We start from the raw sequence: 19,214 nt of genomic DNA on the forward strand, positions 1-19,214 counted from the left end.
CCGTACTTTTTGTTTTTCGGGCAAATACTACTTTCGTTCGCTGGCCCCTGCTCGGACGCCAGTTAAACTTTAAAAAATTGGAAACTCAAAAAAATATATTTTTTACACGGGAGACGTGCTCTTTTATTGAATGCAAACTTATATCTGACTTTACACAATAATAATGCTTACAATCTAAACTACGTTTGCCTTACCGCGATGAAAGTGAAAACTGCTGATCATGCACTTCCCACAGTTGAGTTTGTTTATTTTAATTTGGTTTCCATCTACCGCTTACTGTTCACACGGTTTGCTTTGCACCTATTGCGGCTTCAGCAGTTTTGTCAGTGATTTCCATTTACCGCTCAATGTTCACAGTTTGCTATGTCTGGGGTATTACGTGTCTGAATATTTGTTTTTTTTATATTATATAAATATGTGCCGTGGTAACATACATACGAATATTGCGGAAATTTTCTTACGGTTGGTTTTACTGCAATCTTTTTGCAAAAAAAATTGGTAGAAAATATTCCGCTATACCAAAAGGCAAAATCCGCTAATTATATATACATATATATATTTTAATTCCTGGTATTTTCCAATTAAAAAATCCAAGATTAATTACTTCCGTCTTTGATCGCTATTAGGGATGCAAACGATACATCGATGTTTTCCCATTAATATCGATGTTTTAACATCGATGTTTTGCTAGACAATACATCGGATAAAAAATCTAGAAACATCGACATCGTCCACTCCTAACTATAGAAAAAAAACGCGCTTTGGAAAAATGGGTTTGCATCATTACTTAGCTTTACTTTGTGGAACTACAATATTTTCTGTTGGTAGCACCTAGGTTCGTTCGTATCCATTGCGATGTTGGTATGTTATGTATGAACTGTGCATAAGTTAAATGTGCATATTTGTTAATCTTTAGTTTGCTTTTGGAAGCAAGCAATGCCTTCTATTAAATTTGAAAACTAAAATTTGGAAGTATTTTTCCAAAATTTATGAAAAAGAGGCTGTGTGTAAATTATGCAATAAGAACCTAAAATCATCAGGCAATACATCTAATATTCGTGGTCATCTGCACAAAGTACATTCGCTTGAATTTCAAAATGCAGAGCTACCAAGCAAGCGGGCGAAAGTGGCTATTACTGACGTTATAGACGTAGATGATGCAACGCCTGATAGCAGTGGTTTAAATAAGCCCGAATCTCATTCAAATGCGAGCAACTGCGTAGATGTCAATCCCTCGAGCAGTTCTGAGAGCGGTATATCTATACTTGTATCTTAAAACTCGGTTGCTGGTACGAGTACATCACACACACTTGTTCATAGTAAAGTTTACACAGCCGAATGTTGATGACTTCATTAACAACATAAAAGGCATAACCACACATGATGGAGTAAAGTCCAATAAAATTATCGGTACTATAACAAATTTTATAATCATTGCCAACAGACCATTTTCCACTGTGGAAGGTAAAGTAGGGCGGGTCGATTTAAAAATCGCTCATTGCTCTGTGAAAATCGTATTCTAGGGATCAAAATAAGAAACTTTGCCGAAAGAACCATACCTCTAAAACGAATTCATTTTCAGAATTCGTTTTAGAGGTATGGTTCCTTCGGCAAAGTTTCTTATTTTGATCCCAAGAATATGATTTTCACAGAGCAATGGGCGATTTTTTTGCCTCCCCACAAATCGAACCGCCCTAAGGTAAAGGCTTTACGCAGTTAATGAAAGAAGTTTGTCCGCTATACAAAGTACCATGTCGAGAGACTATAAAGACTAGGATTGATGATAAATACGAAGCAGTGAGTAATTTTTTTTAAAGCGTATATAAACAATGCTGAAAACTATCGCATTACCTATGATATTTGGACAGAGAATGAGAATAAATCATTTGTAGGTGTTACAATACATTTTTTGGATAAGCTTAGATTCCTCAGTGCAACCCTGGGAAGTTTTGAACTGACAGAACGCCATACATCTGCATATATAAGATAAAAGCTTGCAGATATTTTCGCAGAGTGGAACATTTCTATTGACAAAGTTTTGGCAATTATTACAGATAATGACCACACGGTGATGAAAGTCAATCGTCCTTTGGTAGTTGCTTTCTTCTTCTTCCAGGGTGGGATATTGCGTCCTGACAAAGGCGTTTACCGATTCTGTGTGGATTTGGCTAAGGGTATGCTTATGCTTGCCTGGATCAAACGGCTGTGTTGGTAGGTGCCGGATCGCGTCATAGAGCTTTAGGAGATGTTCCGTTGATCACCGCGGAGGCCGTGCGAAAGCAAGCAGTTGTTTGCTAGGATGTCCTGGTTTGTGACAATTAAGCAAAAACCGCTTGTTCAGCATTTCGTTGTGCTCTTTAATATTGAGCTCTTTGATGGTGTTCAGGAGTCATAATGAGACATCCGGTGGCAGTTCTGATTGCAGAATTTTGACAGGCCTGTAGCCTTTTCCAGTGTGTATTTTTAAGACCAGTCGACAAGACTGGCGACCCGTAGCTCATGAGCGGCCGGTCAATTGCTTTGTACGTGGTTAGCAATGTTTCTTTATTTTTTCCCCATGTGCTGCCGGCCAGCGACTTGAGGATTTTGTTGCGACTTTGTACTTGAGAAACAATCTCGGTGGCATGAGCTTTGAAGGTTAGAGTATTATCGAACGTTACCTCTAGGATCTTTGGGTTACTGACAATCGGTAGTGTGACACCGTAGATACGTACGTCCAATATTTGCGACATCTGTTCCTTACACGTCGTAAGCAGGGTGGCCGTAGGTTTTGTCGGTGATAATGCCAAGTTGCGCGAGGTGAAGAAACAGGAAAGTTCGGGGAGATAGCTTTTTATTTTAGAAACCAATTCATCAACTGCAGGTCCTTTATCCATAATCGTGCAGTCGTCAGCATAGGAAATGATTGTGACTCCTTCTGGTGGGGAAGGGAGTTTTGATATGTAAAAATTAAACAGAAGCGGGGATAGGACACCACCCTGTGGAACTCCCTGTTTAATTTATCTAGGTTTAGAAATTTCGTTCCACTGCGCTTAATGAAGAGGCGGTACTAAACGCGTAGGTCATAATAGATCCGTTCGAGGTGCATTTCTTGACACATTGTTGGGTGCTGGCGGATCAGCGTTTCCAATGCGAGGATGTAATCTTTGGCTTTTTCACGGCCTAGTTGCCTGCGTTGTCGGCCTCTTCTAAATGTCGCTTTTAAAACGCTCATTAATACTTTTAATTTGATACCCAAATTGTACAAACACATTCTAGAGTCACCCCTGGTCCACCCTTATTGCTATATCTCGAAAAGGCGCCTATAGAACTAAGGCCCACTACATTTTAAATAATCATTAACACCTTTCATTTGATACACATGTCATACAAACACATTCCAGGGTTACCCTAGGTTCATTTTGCTAAATGGTGATTTTCCCTTATTTTGTCTCCAAAGCTCTCAGCTGAGTATGTAATGTTCGGTTACACCCGAACTTAGCCTTCCTTACTTGTTATGCTTGCTGCCAGTCAATCGTCACTATTTGTCCAACCTTTTCCAATTTTCAATTGTAGTATGTAAACTTCTCAAACCACTCGCATCCTTATCAAAATTATGTAGACCTTAAATGAAGTCATCAGTTGTATCACCTGAGTGTGTTTTCAAAATCGCTTGATGATTAGGTAGAAATGCTTCGAAAATAATACGTTCATCGTGTTTTAAGTTATGTGTGCATTGCGTTACATCCGATTCGGGAGGACTTTAAAGTATTTGTGAATATAATAATGAACCAGTTTGATCCATCGAATCTCCTGTAGTGCGCAAAATGTCCCAAATTTTCACTTGTTTTCGCTGCCAATGTGTTGTATGGTTCTTTTCCAGTACATTTTCTTTGAAGGATTACTCCAAATTAGTCAATTGTGCGCAACAATTCGCCAATTTGATTCAAAATTATTTTATGATCACTACGCTTGAATGCCTCTTAGAATTCAGCTGATATTACTGTTTTCTTTAGAGTTAACAGTCTGCTGCTAAAATAGCAGTCTCCTTTTTTTTCTAAGTTGACAGGATCCTTGCAAGAGTTTAGCAGTCTGGTTCAAAATAGAGTCTGCTGGTAATACACGAGCTGGCAGGATCGCCATATAGTATGTGGTGAGTGTCGTAACGGGAATAAAATATTCCTGATTGAGAGGTTTAGCAGATTGCTTCTTAAATATCAGTCTGCATATTATCAAGCAGGTCTGGCAGGATCGCCATATAGTGAGTTTACAACCGTTGATGAGGTAAAAACTGAATTGAATTCTTTATTAAAAAGTTGTTTCTTTTATAAAAAATCCTCTATATGCTAAAATACCTACTTACACTAATATTTACGAACTAAGTGTACTATATACATATATATTCAGTTCCCTGGGAACTGCAATCTAAGCAAAACGAAATAAGTTGTGGGAAATACATAGTGGGAAAAAACTTGTGTGCAAGCAAAGCCTTTGTGGTGAGCATTTAGTCGGCTTTAAACTGAAATAGAATAAGCTTCAAATTACAAGACAGCGTATGGAGTAGACTGTCGTAGCGCGAGTCAGAATATATGCATTTAAAAACGAACGAATCTCTAGGCATGCTATATTGTTGATGCATTCGCAAAGTTTGATCGTTTGTATCCAGTAAATTCAACGAGTACGAAAGAGGTCACAGCCTCCCTAGACAAATACTTCAGGTATTACGGCAGACCCAAGAGGCTTATATCTGACGGCGGCTCTTGTTTCACCTCCCTCGAATTCGACGCGTATTTGTTAAAAAACAACATATGTCACGTGAAAGTAGCCACGATCTCCCGACTAGCAGACGGTCAAGTAGAAAGGGTGAACAGAATAATCAAAGCCATGTTGAGTAAGATCTCTGAGCCGATTAACCATGCCAACTGGTCAGTCAAGTTAGATCAAGTAGAATATGGTCTTAATAATACCATATACTCCACCACTGGCCACTCACCGAGTGTGTTGTTGTTCGGCGTGGAACAGAGAGGGGCGTTAATCGATGAATTGACAGAACACCTAGAAGATAAAAACCATTTCAGCGCGCCCGGTGACCCTGAGGCTACTCGCGCATCTGCCTTAGCTGCTATAGAAAAGTCGCAAGAATACAACTCGAAATAACTTTTCGATCGTTCCAAGCCCCCTGAGACATACGGTGTCGGTGTTTTTGTTATTGTACGTAATGTGGATACATCCGCCTGTTCTAATAAAAAGATTATACCAAATATAGAGGCCCATACTTAATTCATAAGATGTTACCACATGACCAATACGTGATGAGAGACATAGAAAATTGGCAATTGACTCAGGTAGCCTATGATAGTATAACTCCATGTACTAATAATTTCCAGTATATTGTGTTTACATTAAATAAGAATACTTTAGCCCATAGTCACAAATAGAAATAAGTAGCTTGACTAAAACAAAATCTTTGAATAATTGTGGTGGAAGCTGTAATCCATCAGAAGTAAACATACTGACACTCGTCATTGGTAATAATAGTGTACCAGCCTTAAGGAAATTGTCACTGGATGGATTGCTGTCAGTGCCATATAACAGTCGAACCGATTACGTAAACAGAAGGTGTAATGTATAAAAATATAAATTTGGTAACGCTGCCTTTTAGGCAAAAATCGAGCGATCAGCGAATTGTGTGCTCGCTTTGATTTTTCAAAGCCGGCGGAGCACCCTGTGGGCCGAAAGTAGTAGTTTTATCATAAGAAATATGTACAAACGTGTAAAGTGGGAACGCTATAGAAAGAAGGAAAATAAATTGGCATTAGAGAAAATATAGCGAATAGGGATGCAACATCGCCAAAAAACCTCGATGTTCTTACAAAAAACATCGATGTTAAAAAACATCGGTATAAACATCGATCTTTTCCGATGTTTTCATTTTAAATCAAACAACCGATATAAAGTATTGCCAGAAGTTTCTTTTTAACTTTGAAAGTACGGGCTTTTCCATACTAGCTCGCGTTACACGAAAATAGGGTTTGAATGGAAAAGCCCATTAGTGTAACGCAAATTTCGGTATAAAATTCTCAATATTTACAAGCCAATTGGTTTAAAAACAACACACACATTCTTAATAAAATAGGCACGTTGGTGTATACATATGTATTTTTAGGGATTTCGCCCAAGGAACTTTAAGATTAATTGCACTCATCAATATGATTCTGATGCACAGGTACAAATGTTACTTGTTTAATTACATAAAAAGTTTTGAGATCGAGTTTAGGAAAATAAGCTTTGACAATCTACTTCCCAAAGCCTATTCCTGTCCCGAGTGACGGTTTCCGCAGCTTCTGAGAACAGGCGTTCACTTGGCATAGATGTGGCGACGATGGAGAGGTATATCCTTGCAATCTTCGCAAGTTTTGGGAACACGGATTTCATATCCTCCCAAATTTCAATACCATCTGCTTTTGTTGGTGTAACAGGAGACGAAAGGTACATATGAACTTAAGTTTCACCAGCATTTTTCGAAAGAAAAAGGTGAGTCATGTTTCATATTCTTGCGAGTCAATTGTTTGTGATACTTCCTGATGTCAAATTCGGAGTCATCATTATCACATCCATCAGATATTTCACAATCAGCTACAGGTTCGCTGTATTCCCGCACATATATTTAAATAGTTAATTAGTTTTGGCTTTGGCCAAAGCATTTTTGAAATGCATAAAGTTGAGTCTAGGATCTAGAGCAGTTGAAATCACAAGAATCGCAGAATGTTCCACATCAGCAAATTTTTTTAGTAAATTCTTTTTATTTTCTTCTTTGAAATTCAAAATTATTGTATTCTTCGGTTTAATATTTTCAAAGACTTCATTGACGCAATTTACTAATGGAATGACTTTGCTCACCGTCACGTAGCTGTCTCCAGAAACTTCTATTGATAATTTTTCAAATGGACAAAGTAATTGTACAATTTCTTCAAGGCAGTATACTTCTTGACTTGAGATCATTGCTGGAGCTAGGGGTCTAGTCAAAAGTAGTGCTCCTACAATGGGCGCCAATTCAATGAACCGCTGTAACATATAAAAGCACGAGTTCCAACGTGTGCGAACATCGAGTATCAATTTTTTGATTTGACCTTCTTTTAACCCCATCTCCTTTTGTCGTTTTCTTATTTCGATGCTTGCACTAACACTCTTTTTTTATGAACTTTACAATTTCTCGAACTTTATTTATCAAATCGGCACAGTCCCTTGATTCGTCAATAGACTTAGTTACGACTAAATTAATCGTATGAGTAAAGCAAGGAATAATTTTGTTTTCTCCAACAGTTCACGATTGACTTTCATCACCGTGTGGTCATTATCTGTAATAATTGCCGAAACTTTGTCAATAGAAATGTTCCACTCTGCGAAAATATCTGCAAGATTTTATCTTATATATGCAGATGTATGGCGTTCTGTCAGTTCAAAAATTCCCATGGTTGCACTGAGGAATCTAAGCTTATCCAAAAAATGTATTGTAACACCTACAAATGATTTATTCTCATTGCCTCTGTCCAAATATCATAGGTAATGCAATAGTTTTCAGCATTGTTTATATACGCTTTAAAAAAAATTACTCACTGCTTCGTATTTATCATCAATCCTAGACTTCATAGTCTCTCGACATGGTACTTTGTATAGCCGACAAACTTCTTTCATTAACTGCGTAAAGCCTTTACTTTAGGGCGGGTCGATTTGTGGGGAGGCAAAAAAATTGTCCATTGCTCTGTCATTTTCTGAATTCGTTTTAGAGGTATGGTTCCTTCGGCAAAGTTTCTTATTTTGATCCCTAGAATATGATTTTCAAATAAAGTTCATCTTAAAGTTCCTTGGACGAAATCCCTAAAAATACATATGTATACATAAACGTGCCTATTTTATTAAGAATGTGTGTGTTGTTTTTAAACCCATTGGCTTGTAAATATTGAGAATTTTATACCGAAATTTGCGTTACACTAATGGGCTTTTCCATTCAAACCCTAGTTTCGTGTAACTCGACCTAGTATGGAAAAGCCCGTACTTTCAAAGTTAAAAAAAAACTTCTAGCAATACTTTATATCGGTTGTTTGATTTAAAAACTCGATCTCAAAACTTTTTATGTAATTAAACAAGTAACATTTGTACCTGTACATCAGAATCATATTGATGAGTGCAATTAATCTTAAAGTTCCTTGGGCGAAATCCCTAAAAATACATATGTATACATAAACTTGCCTATTTTATTAAGAATATGTGTGTTGTTTTTAAACCAATTGGCTTGTAAATATTGAGAATTTTATACCGAAATTTGCGTTACACTAATGGGCTTTTCCATTCAAACCCTATTTTCGTGTAACGCGAGCTAGTATGGAAAAGCCCGTACTTTCAAAGTTAAAAATAAACTTCTGGCAATACTTTATATCGGTTGTTTGATTTAAAATGAAAACATCGGAAAACATCGATGTTTATACCGATTTTTTTTAACATCGATGTTTTTTGTGAGAACATCGAGGTTTTTTGGCGATGTTGCATCCCTATTCGCTATATTTTCTCTAATGCCAATTTATTTTCCTTCTTTCTATAGCGTTCCCACTTTACACGTTTGTACATATTTCTTATGATAAAATTACTACTTTCGGCCCACAGAGGGCTCCGCCGGCTTTGAAAAATCAAAGCGAGCACACAATTCGCTGATCGCTAGATTTTTGCCTAAAATGCAGCATTACCAAATTTATATTTTTATACATTACACCTTCTGTTTGCGTAATCGGTTCGACTGTTATATGGCACTGACAGCAATCCATCCAGTGACAATTTCCTTAAGGCTGGTACACTATTATTACCAATGACGAGTGTCAGTATGTTCACTTCTGATGGATTACAGCTTCGACCACGATTATTCAAAGATTTTGTTTTAGTCAAGCTACTTATTTCTATTTGTGACTATGGGCTAAAGTATTCTTATTTAATGTAAACACAATATACTGAAAATTATTAGTACATGGAGTGTTGCCTAAGTGGCATTCAGATGCATCTGCATACCACATTTTAATGCGCGATGCTTCGATAATATTATCATAGGCTACCTGAGCCAATTGCCAATTTTCTATGTCTCTCATCACGTATTGGTCATGTGATAACATCTTATGAATTAAGTATGGGCCTCTATATTTGGTATAATCTTTTTATTAGAACAGGCGGCTGTATCCACATTACGTACAATAACAAAATCACCGACACCGTATGTCTCAGGGGGCTTGGAACGATCGAAAAGGTATTTCGAGTTGTATTCTTGCGACTTTTCTATAGCAGCTAAGGCAGATGCGCGAGTAGCCTCAGGGTAACGGGGCTGAAATGGTTTTTATCTTCTAGGTGTTCTGTCAATTCATCGATTATCGCCCCTCTCTGTTCCACGCCGAACAACAACACACTCAGTGAGTGGCCAGTGGTGGAGTATTATTAAGACCATAAGACCATATCCTACTTGACCTAACTTGACTGACCAGTTGGCATGGTTAATAGGCTCAGAGATTTTACTCAACATGGCTTTGATTATTCTGTTCACCCTTTCTACTTGACCGTCTGCTAGTCGGGAGATCGTGGCTACTTTCACGTGCCATATGTTGTTTTTTAACAAATACGCGTCGAATTCGAGGGAGGTGAAACAAGAGCCGCGGTCAGATATCAGCCTCTTGGGTCTGCCGTAATACCTGAAGTATTTGTCTAGGGAGGCTATGACCTCTTTCGTACTCGTTGAATTTACTGGATACAAACGAACAAACTTCGCGAATGCATCAACCATATAGCATGCCTAGAGATTCGTTCATTTGTAAATGCATATATTCTGACTCGCGCTAGGACAGTCTACTCCATACGCTGTCTTGTAATTTGAAGCTTATTCTATTTCAGTTTAAAGCCGACTAAATGCTCACCACAAAGGCTTTGCTTGCACACATGTTATTTCCCACAACTTATTCCGTTTTGTTAGATTACAGTTCCTAGGGAACTGAATATATATTGTCACGGATATTAGCATCCCTAAGCTATACCATCACTAAGGCGATGCTAAGCGATGTTCACGTCAATAATCAAATCATGTATACACATATATAAGGCAGCCGAGAGATGTCACACACAGATGCATTTACTTATATGCCTATGTGTGTGCGAGAGACTGTAAACTACAAACTCACATACATCTGAGAGACGCTGAAAAGTAGAAATATGTAAACAAGTAGAAACTATATGAGAACTATAAACACTCGAAATAGTTGGTAAGTTCTGGAAATAGAAGAGCCTAGATGTATGCAGCGTAAACTATAAAAGCGGCACAAGCGAGTAAAATGTAATTCAGTTTGATTTGAGTTGTCAAGCAGTTGCGATTAAGACGATATCTAGCGAGCAATAGCAGTATTATTTTGAATAGTAGAGTTTCATTGAGCTATCAATCAGTGTGGTTATTAAGCAAGCTATTCGTTGCACAGTATGAGTGTATTGTGAAGTACTTTAATAAAGGCCATTTTGCATTATTACAAATTGGAGTTATTTATTCAACAGTTTAGTGATTCGAACTTAGCAGAGGATTGCAAATAAGACGATTTGCAAGCAAATTCGTTACAATTGGTGTCAGAAGAGGAATTGTTGAATAAATTCTAGAGGACAACAAGGACATGGCAAAGTTAAGTGAATTGAAGATCCCACAACTGAAGAAGGAGTTGGAGAGCCGTAGATTGAATACAAGCGGCGTTAAACTCGAACTTCAGGCACGGCTACGAGGAGCAATGGAAGCAGAAGGAATTGATGTGGAAGAGCATGTCTTTCATCTTGATGGCGAGGAGACAACAAAAATTGAAGAGAAGAACGAAACATCGCAGACGGTTACCAGTACAGACTTGAACATGATTTTAGCTGCAATATCTGCTCAAACATCGACAGTGTCATCTCAACTGGCATCACAACTAGAATCGCAGGAGAAACTTTTAACATCCAAGATGGAAGCACAAGAGGCACGTATAACAGAAATGTCATCACAAATATCCACAAATATGTCATCACAGCTAGAAGAACAAAAGACATATATGGCAACCCAACTGAAAGAACAAGAGACACGCATAACAGTACAACTAGAAGCACAAGAGGCGCGTATATCATCAAAACTCGAAGCGCGCATGGACGAAAAAATAATGCAGTTTGAAGAAAAATTCGAGGCAGAGGTGGATGCGTTGAGAGGTCGTATACAGGAATTGCAACTTAATCGGCCGGCTGCTTCAGCGAGTAATACAAAGGTAAAAACTCCATCTTTTGACGGTTCTGTTCCTTTCCAGGTCTTCAAGCTTCAGTTTGAGAAAACCGCAGCAGTGAACAACTGGAATGCGGAAGATAAAGTTGCTGCATTGTTCGTGCAATTGAAGGGGCCAGCAGCGGAAATCCTACAGACGATTCCCGAAGGAGAGCGGAACAATTATGAAGCATTGATGGCTGCTGTAGAACGACGTTATGGAAGCGAGCATAGAAAACAGATATTCCAAATTGAGTTGCAAAACCGCTACCAAAAAGCAAATGAGACATTGCAGGAGTTTGCTTCAGATGTTGAGAGGTTGGCTCACCTCGCAAATGCGGACGCACCCGTGGAATACACTGAAAGGGTAAAAATCCAGAGTTTCATAAATGGCATACGAGACGTGGAAACGAAGCGAGCTACATACGCGAACCCAAAGCCAACATTCGCAGAAACGGTGTCACAAGCTCTGATTCAGGAAACGGCGTCGCTTCTGTGTAAGCCAGTTTTCAAAGCACGCCGTGTGGAAGTAGAAAGGCCAGAGTGGGTAGACGCAATATTGGAGGCACTGAAAGGATCGCAAAAGCGAAGTGAAAAAGTTATCAAATGCTTCAAATGCGGGAAGTCCGGTCACATAGCACTTCATTGCGATCTTGGTCTTAATAGTTCCAACAATGTGGGTGGCCGTAAACGCAAAGCTGGAGGAGATGAGCAAGAGCGAGTAAGAGGTAGAGAGCTAGATCCAGCTATTGAATGCCCTGTGATATCTGTGTCGCAAATTGGAAGGAAATCAAGCAGTCTTACCGTCAGAGGGAATGTGGATGGCAAAGAACGAGTACTGACTGTAGATACGGGCGCATCTCATTCCTTGATCCGATCTGACTTGGTCAACAGGAGAGTAAAACCGTTACCAGGAGCAAAGTTGCGTACGGTCACTGGCGACTATAACCAAGTTCAGGGAGAAGTGATATGTGAAGTATTGATTGGGAAGGTCATGGTTCTACACAAATTTGTTGTGGCGGAGATTGTTGATGAAGTTATATTGGGAGTGGATTTCTTGGTTGACCATGACATCAAGATCGATATGCAGAGAAGGGTGATGTGTTATGAGAACCAAGATGTGCCACTTAACTTTAGTTTGGAAAAAGGGTTCAGCAGTAATCGGGTACTGGTGGAGAAGACTCGACGAAGGCCACGAAATTCAAAGGTAAAGGTTGATGGAACAAATGGGCCAAACAAATCAAAACCGAAGGTACCTGTGAGAGAAACACTGGCATTGAAAAGCCCTAACGGACGTACTGAAACGAAGAAAGAATGCAAGGGTGATTTCAAGCCAAGGCACACTACTGTTGTGAAGCGTCGGAACGATACTGATTATGCAAAGGAAATCCGTCCAGCGCAAGCTCTGCGAAGTAGTTCTTCATTGGTCAAGCAACAGAGTGCGAGGGAACGATCCAGGATAATGAGTAGTAAGACGAAACACAGGTACGACAAGGAAAATAATTCGAAGGGTTTCTTGGCGGGAGATTTGGTACTGTTATACAACCCTCACCGGCGGAAAGGTGTTCCATCCAAATTTCGGTGCAGTTGGGAAGGCCCGTACAAGGTTGTGAAGAAGATCAGTGATACCATCTACCGCATACAAAGCATTGAGAAACCACGGAGTAGAAGAGTGGTACATTTGGCGTTGCTAGCAGCGTTTAGATCGAGAGATTTGTCTGATCGGGACGATCAGACTTAGGTGGAGGGCAGTGTCACGGATATTAGCATCCCTAAGCTATACCATCACTAAGGCGATGCTAAGCGATGTTCACGTCAATAATCAAATCATGTATACACATATATAAGGCAGCCGAGAGATGTCACACACAGATGCATTTACTTATATGCCTATGTGTGTGCGAGAGACTGTAAACTACAAACTCACATACATCTGAGAGACGCTGAAAAGTAGAAATATGTAAACAAGTAGAAACTATATGAGAACTATAAACACTCGAAATAGTTGGTAAGTTCTGGAAATAGAAGAGCCTAGATGTATGCAGCGTAAACTATAAAAGCGGCACAAGCGAGTAAAATGTAATTCAGTTTGATTTGAGTTGTCAAGCAGTTGCGATTAAGACGATATCTAGCGAGCAATAGCAGTATTATTTTGAATAGTAGAGTTTCATTGAGCTATCAATCAGTGTGGTTATTAAGCAAGCTATTCGTTGCACAGTATGAGTGTATTGTGAAGTACTTTAATAAAGGCCATTTTGCATTATTACAAATTGGAGTTATTTATTCAACAGTTTAGTGATTCGAACTTAGCAGAGGATTGCAAATAAGACGATTTGCAAGCAAATTCGTTACAATATGTATATAGTACACTTAGTTCGTAAATATTAGTGTAAGTAGGTATTTTAGCATATAGAGGATTTTGTATAAAAGAAACAACTTTTTAATAAAGAATTTAATTCTGTTTTTATCTCATCAACGGTTGTAAACTCACTATATGGCGATCCTACCAGACCTGCTTGATAATATGCAGACTGATATTTAAGAAGCAATCTGCTAAACCTCTCAATCAGGAATATTTTATTCCCGTTACGACACTCACCACATACTATATGGCGATCCTGCCAGCTCGAGTATTACCAGCAGACTGCTATTTTGAACAAGACTGCTAAACTCTTGCAAGGATCCTGTCAACTTAGAAAAAGAAGCAGACTGCTATTTTAGCAGCAGATTAAAAAACAGTAATATCAGCTGAATTCTAAGAGGCATTCAAGCGTAGCGATCATAAAATAATTTTGAATAAAATTGGCGAATGGTTGCGTACAATTGACTAAATTGGACTAATCCTTCAAAGAAAAAGTTCTGGAAAACAACCATACAACACATTGGCAGCGAAAACGAGTGAAAATTTGGGACATTTTGCGCACTACAGGAGATTCGATGGATCAACCTGGTTCATTATTACATTCACAAATACTTTAAAGTCCTCCCGAATCGGATGTAACGCAATGCGCACATATCTTAAAACACGATGAACGTATTATTTTCGAAGCATTTCTGCCTAATCATCAAGCGATTTTGAAAACACACTCAGGTGATACAACTGATGACTTCATTGAAGGTCTACATAATTTTGATAAGGATGCAAGTGGTTTGCGAAGTCTACATACTACAATTGAAAATTGGAAAAGGTTGGACAAATAGTGACGATTGACTGGCAGCAAGCATAACAAGTAAGGAAGGGTAAGTTCGGGTGTAACCGAACATTACATACTCAGCTGAGAGCTTTGGAGACAAAATAGGGAAAATCACCATTTAGCAAAATGAACCTAGGGTAACCCTGGAATGTGTTTGTATGAGTAGTGGGCCTTAGTTCTATAGGGGGACGCCTTTTCGAGATATCGCAATAAGGGTGGACCAGGGGTGACTCTAGAATGTGTTTGTACAATTTGGGTATCAAATTAAAAGTATTAATGAGCGTTTTAAAAGGGAGTAGCCCTTAGTTGTATATGTGACGGCGTTTTCGAGATATCGAATAAAATGTGGACCAGGGTGACCCAGAACATTTTCTGTCGGGTACCGCTAATTTATTTGTACCGCTAATTTATTTATATATTTCATACCACGAACAGTATTCCTGCCAAGATTCCAAGGGCTTTTGATTTCGCCCTGCAGAACTTTTTCATTTTCTTCTACTTAATATAGTAGGTGTCACACCCATTTTACAAAGTTTTTTTTTCTAAATTTATATTTTACGTCAATAAACCAATCCAATTACCATGGTTCATCCCTTTTTTCGTATTTGGTATAGAATTAAGGCATTTTTTTCATTTTTCGTAATTTTCGATATCGAAAAAGTGGGCGTGGTCATAGTCGGATTTCGGCCATTTTTTATAAGTACGTGAACTGAGTTTAGTAAAGATGCATCGATTTTTGCTCAAGTTATCGTGTTAATGGCCGAGCGGAAGGACAGACGGTCGACTGTGTATAAAAACTGGGCGTGGCTTCAACCGATTTCGCCCATTTTCACAGAAAACAGTTATAGTCATAGAATCTATGTCCCTATCGAATTTCACAAGGATTGGTAAATTTTTGTTCGACTTATGGCATTAAAAGTATTCTAGACGAATTAAATGAAAAAGGGCGGAGTTACGCCCATTTTGAAATTTTCTTTTATCATTGTATTTTGTTGCACCATATTATTACTGGAGTCGAATGTTGACATAATTTACTTTTATACTGTAAAGATATTAAATTTTTTGTTAAAATTTGACTTAAACAAAAATTTTTTTTTTAAAAGTGGGCGTTTTCGTCATCCGATTTTGCTAATTTTTATTTAGCACACATATAGTAATAGGAGTAACTTGCCTACCAAATTTCATCATGATATCTGCAACGACTGCCAAATTACAGCTTGCAAAACTTTTAAATTGCCTTCTTTTAAAAGTGGGCGGTGCCACACCCATTGTCCAAAATTTTTCTAATTTTCTATTTTGCTTCATAAATTCAACGCACCTACTAAGTTTCATCGCTTTATCCGTCTTTGGTAATGAATTATCACACTTTTTCGGTTTTTCGAAATTTTCAATATCGAAAAAGTGGGCGTGGTTGTAGTCCGATTTCGTTCATTTTAAACAGCAATCTGAGATAAGCGCCCAGGAACCAACATACCAAATTTCATCGAGATACCTCGAAATTTACTCAAGTTATCGTGTTTGCAGACAGACGGACGGACATGGCTAAATGAATTTCTTTTTTCACCCAGATCATTTTGATATATAGAAGACTATATCTATCTCGATTAGTTTATGCCGTTATGGATTACCGTTATGCGAACAAAGTTAATATACTCTGTGAGCTCTGCTCAGTTGATTATAAAAAGGTGGAACGTGACTGGCAACATTTAATAAGTATAGTTAGCTTAATTTTGGCAACCTCGCGGCTGCTCAACAAGTAGAAAAAATTTCTAATTTCTGCTTAAGAAATTTAAAAGAAAATATATATATATAGTAGTGCATAAATCTAAAGAAAAATGACAAAGCTTAAGAAAGCATTTTTGTTAAAACAAAATACAATACAACAACAAACACAACAAAAAATACAACAACAAACACAACAGTTCCCAAAGGTACGACGTTGGATATCGACTCTCTCAACTGGATCTACATTCTCAAAAAAGAGAGGCTGATAGGGGATTGCCAGAAGCATAGGATCTACGTGAAGGACACACTGTAGCCGATTGAGCACGTATGTGCGATCAAAGCGTACACGAAAATCTAGTGAAGATCTGCTGAAGGAGTTGGAAAGGGAAGTAAAATAGGACGAAGAGAAACGAGCCAATCTACCAACACCTACATTAAATGTTATGGATATCCATATACCAAGTCAATCCCCACCATCCGGGTACAAAATCCCTCTCGCATGTGCAATGACAGAGAACGCGCTCCACCGAAACGAAACGAAATGAGCAGCGGTGAGCTAATGAATACCGTACGACGCTGGAATTTCATTTTTCGGGAGAGGAGTCGCTGCATGAATTTCTTGAGAGAATAGAGGAGCTCGCCGAATGTTACCACGTTCCCGTTGACCGGCTCCACCCATCGCTTCCGCAGCTTCTACGTGGCAAAGCACTCCAATGGTACCGCATCCGCAAACAAAAAATCAAACAATGGAGCGATTTTCGAACGGCAGTGCAGAATTTTTTCCTGCCTAAGCGTCATATTCGAAATTTAGAAGAGGCCGACAACGCAGGTAACTAGGCCGTGAAAAAGCCAAAGATTACATCCTCGCATTGGAAACGCTGATCCGCCAGCACCCAACAGTGTGTCAAGAAATGCACCTCGAACGGATCTATTATGACCTACGCGTTGAGTACCGCCTCTTCATTAAGCGCAGCGGAACGAAATTTCTAAACCTAGAAAAATTAAACAGGGGGTTCCACAGGGTGGTGTCCTATCCCCGCTTCTGTTTACTTTTTACATATCAAAACTCCCTTCCCCACCAGAGGGAGTCACAATCATTTCCTATGCTGACGACTGCACGATTATGGCTACAGGACCTGCAGTTGATGAATTGGTTCCTAAAATAAACAGCTATCTCCCCGAACTTTCCGGTTTCTTCACCTCGCGCAACTTAGCATTATCACCGACAAAATCTCCGGCCACCCTGCTTACGACGTGTAAGGAACAGATGTCGCAAATATTGGACGTACGCATCTACGGTGTCACACTACCGATTGTCAGTAACCCAAAGATCCTAGAGGTAACGTTCGATAATACTCTAACCCTCAAAGCTCATGCCACCGAGATTGTTTCTAAAGTACAAAGTCGCAACAAAATCCTCAAGCCGCTGGCCGGCAGCACATGGGGAAAAAATAAAGAAACATTGCTAACCACCAACAAAGCAATTGACCGGCCGCTCATGAGCTACGGGTCACCAGTCTGGTCGCCTGGTCTTAAAAATACACACTGGAAAAGGCTACAGGCCTGTCAAAATTCTGCAATCAGAACTGCCACCGGATGTCTCATTATGACTCCTGAACACCATCAAAGAGCTCAATATTAAAGAGCACAACGAAATGCTGAACAAGCGGTTTTTGCTTAATTGTCACAAACCAGGACATCCTAGCAAACAACTGCTTGCTTTCGCACGGCCCCCGCGGTGATCAAGGGAACATCTCCTAAAGCTCTGTGGCGCGATCCGGCACCTGCCAACACAGCCGTTTGATCCAGGCAAGCATAAGCATACCCTTAGCCAAATCTACACAGAATCGGTAAACGCCTTTGTCAGGACGCCCCCGGTGAACCCTGTTATTGAAATGCAATATCCCACTCTGGAAGAAGAAGAAAGCACACTACCAAGGAAACACGGGTCCCCATGTCCCAAATTCGTTCTGTCTACTGTAACAGGTTAAACTCTTACTTGTCCAGAATCAACCCCGACATACGTAATGTATGTCCTGCATGTGATGTGTCCCCACATGACACCAACCATCTTTTCAATTGTATTGTGGACCCTACACCTCAAATACATAATCTCCCTATGGTCCGCCCCTGTTGAAACAGCCAGTTTCCTTGGGCTCCCGTTAGACGATTTTTATGACAATTTGTGAGTGGTCGTGCCCAGTGAATGGGTCGAAGCACTGTTAATACAACAACAACAGCAGATGGGTTAAATTTATGGCCGTTCCTATATGATGCTAAGCAACGTTTGTTGAATGTTAAGGGACTCAAAAAGTTGAGAAATTCTCAAAGGAAGATTTACAACTCTTTCGTCGCTTCAAAGCGAAGAAACTGGCAAAGGGGTATCATTTTTATAAGCGTCAGATCGTTGCAACACAACCAAAGCGTCTACGTAATTCCGCCTTAATTTCTGTCGCTGTGAAAGTCTCCCGCAAATAAAACGGTGTTGTGAGTGGAAGCACACCAAAGGAGCAGGCAAAAATATGAATGAATGAAAATTTGACTATTAGATACGTTTTTTTTCCAATAGTATTTTTGTTTTTATACTCAGCTGAGCAGAGCTCACAGAGTATATTTATCTTTTTCGCATAACGGTAATCCGTAACGGCATAAACTAATCGAGATAGATATAGACTTCTGTATATCAAAATGATCTGGGCAAAAAAAGAAATTCATTTAGCCATGTCCGTCCGTCCGTTTGTCCGTTAACACGATAACTTGAGTAAATTTTGAGGTATCTTAATGAAATTTTGTATGTAGATTTCTGGGTACTCATCTCAGATCGCTATTTAAAATGAACGAAATCGGACTTCAACCACGCCCACTTTTTCGATATCGAAAATTTCGAAAAACCGAAAAAGTGCGATAATTCATTACCAAAGACGGATAAAGCGATGAAGCTTGGTAGGTGGGTTGACCTTATGACGCAAAATGGAAAATTAGTAAAATTTTGGACAGTGGGCGTAGCATCGCCCACTTTTAAA

The 19,214-nt window shown here is 39.2% G+C and overlaps 1 protein-coding gene and 1 pseudogene across 4 annotated transcripts in view; both read left to right on the top strand.

The window, feature by feature from the left end:
• Positions 1–19,214, top strand: part of ninaC (STKc_myosinIII_N_like and MYSc_Myo21 domain-containing protein ninaC) — a 2,219,740-nt gene that overhangs the window by 1,507,530 nt on the left and 692,996 nt on the right. The gene's annotated exons all lie outside the window — the stretch shown is intronic.
• Positions 856–1,990, top strand: LOC137239963 (E3 SUMO-protein ligase ZBED1-like; annotated as a pseudogene).

The sequence above is a fragment of the Eurosta solidaginis genome, chromosome 2, assembly GCF_040869045.1.
Source record: "Eurosta solidaginis isolate ZX-2024a chromosome 2, ASM4086904v1, whole genome shotgun sequence".
In the NCBI taxonomy this organism is placed as follows: domain Eukaryota; kingdom Metazoa; phylum Arthropoda; class Insecta; order Diptera; family Tephritidae; genus Eurosta; species Eurosta solidaginis.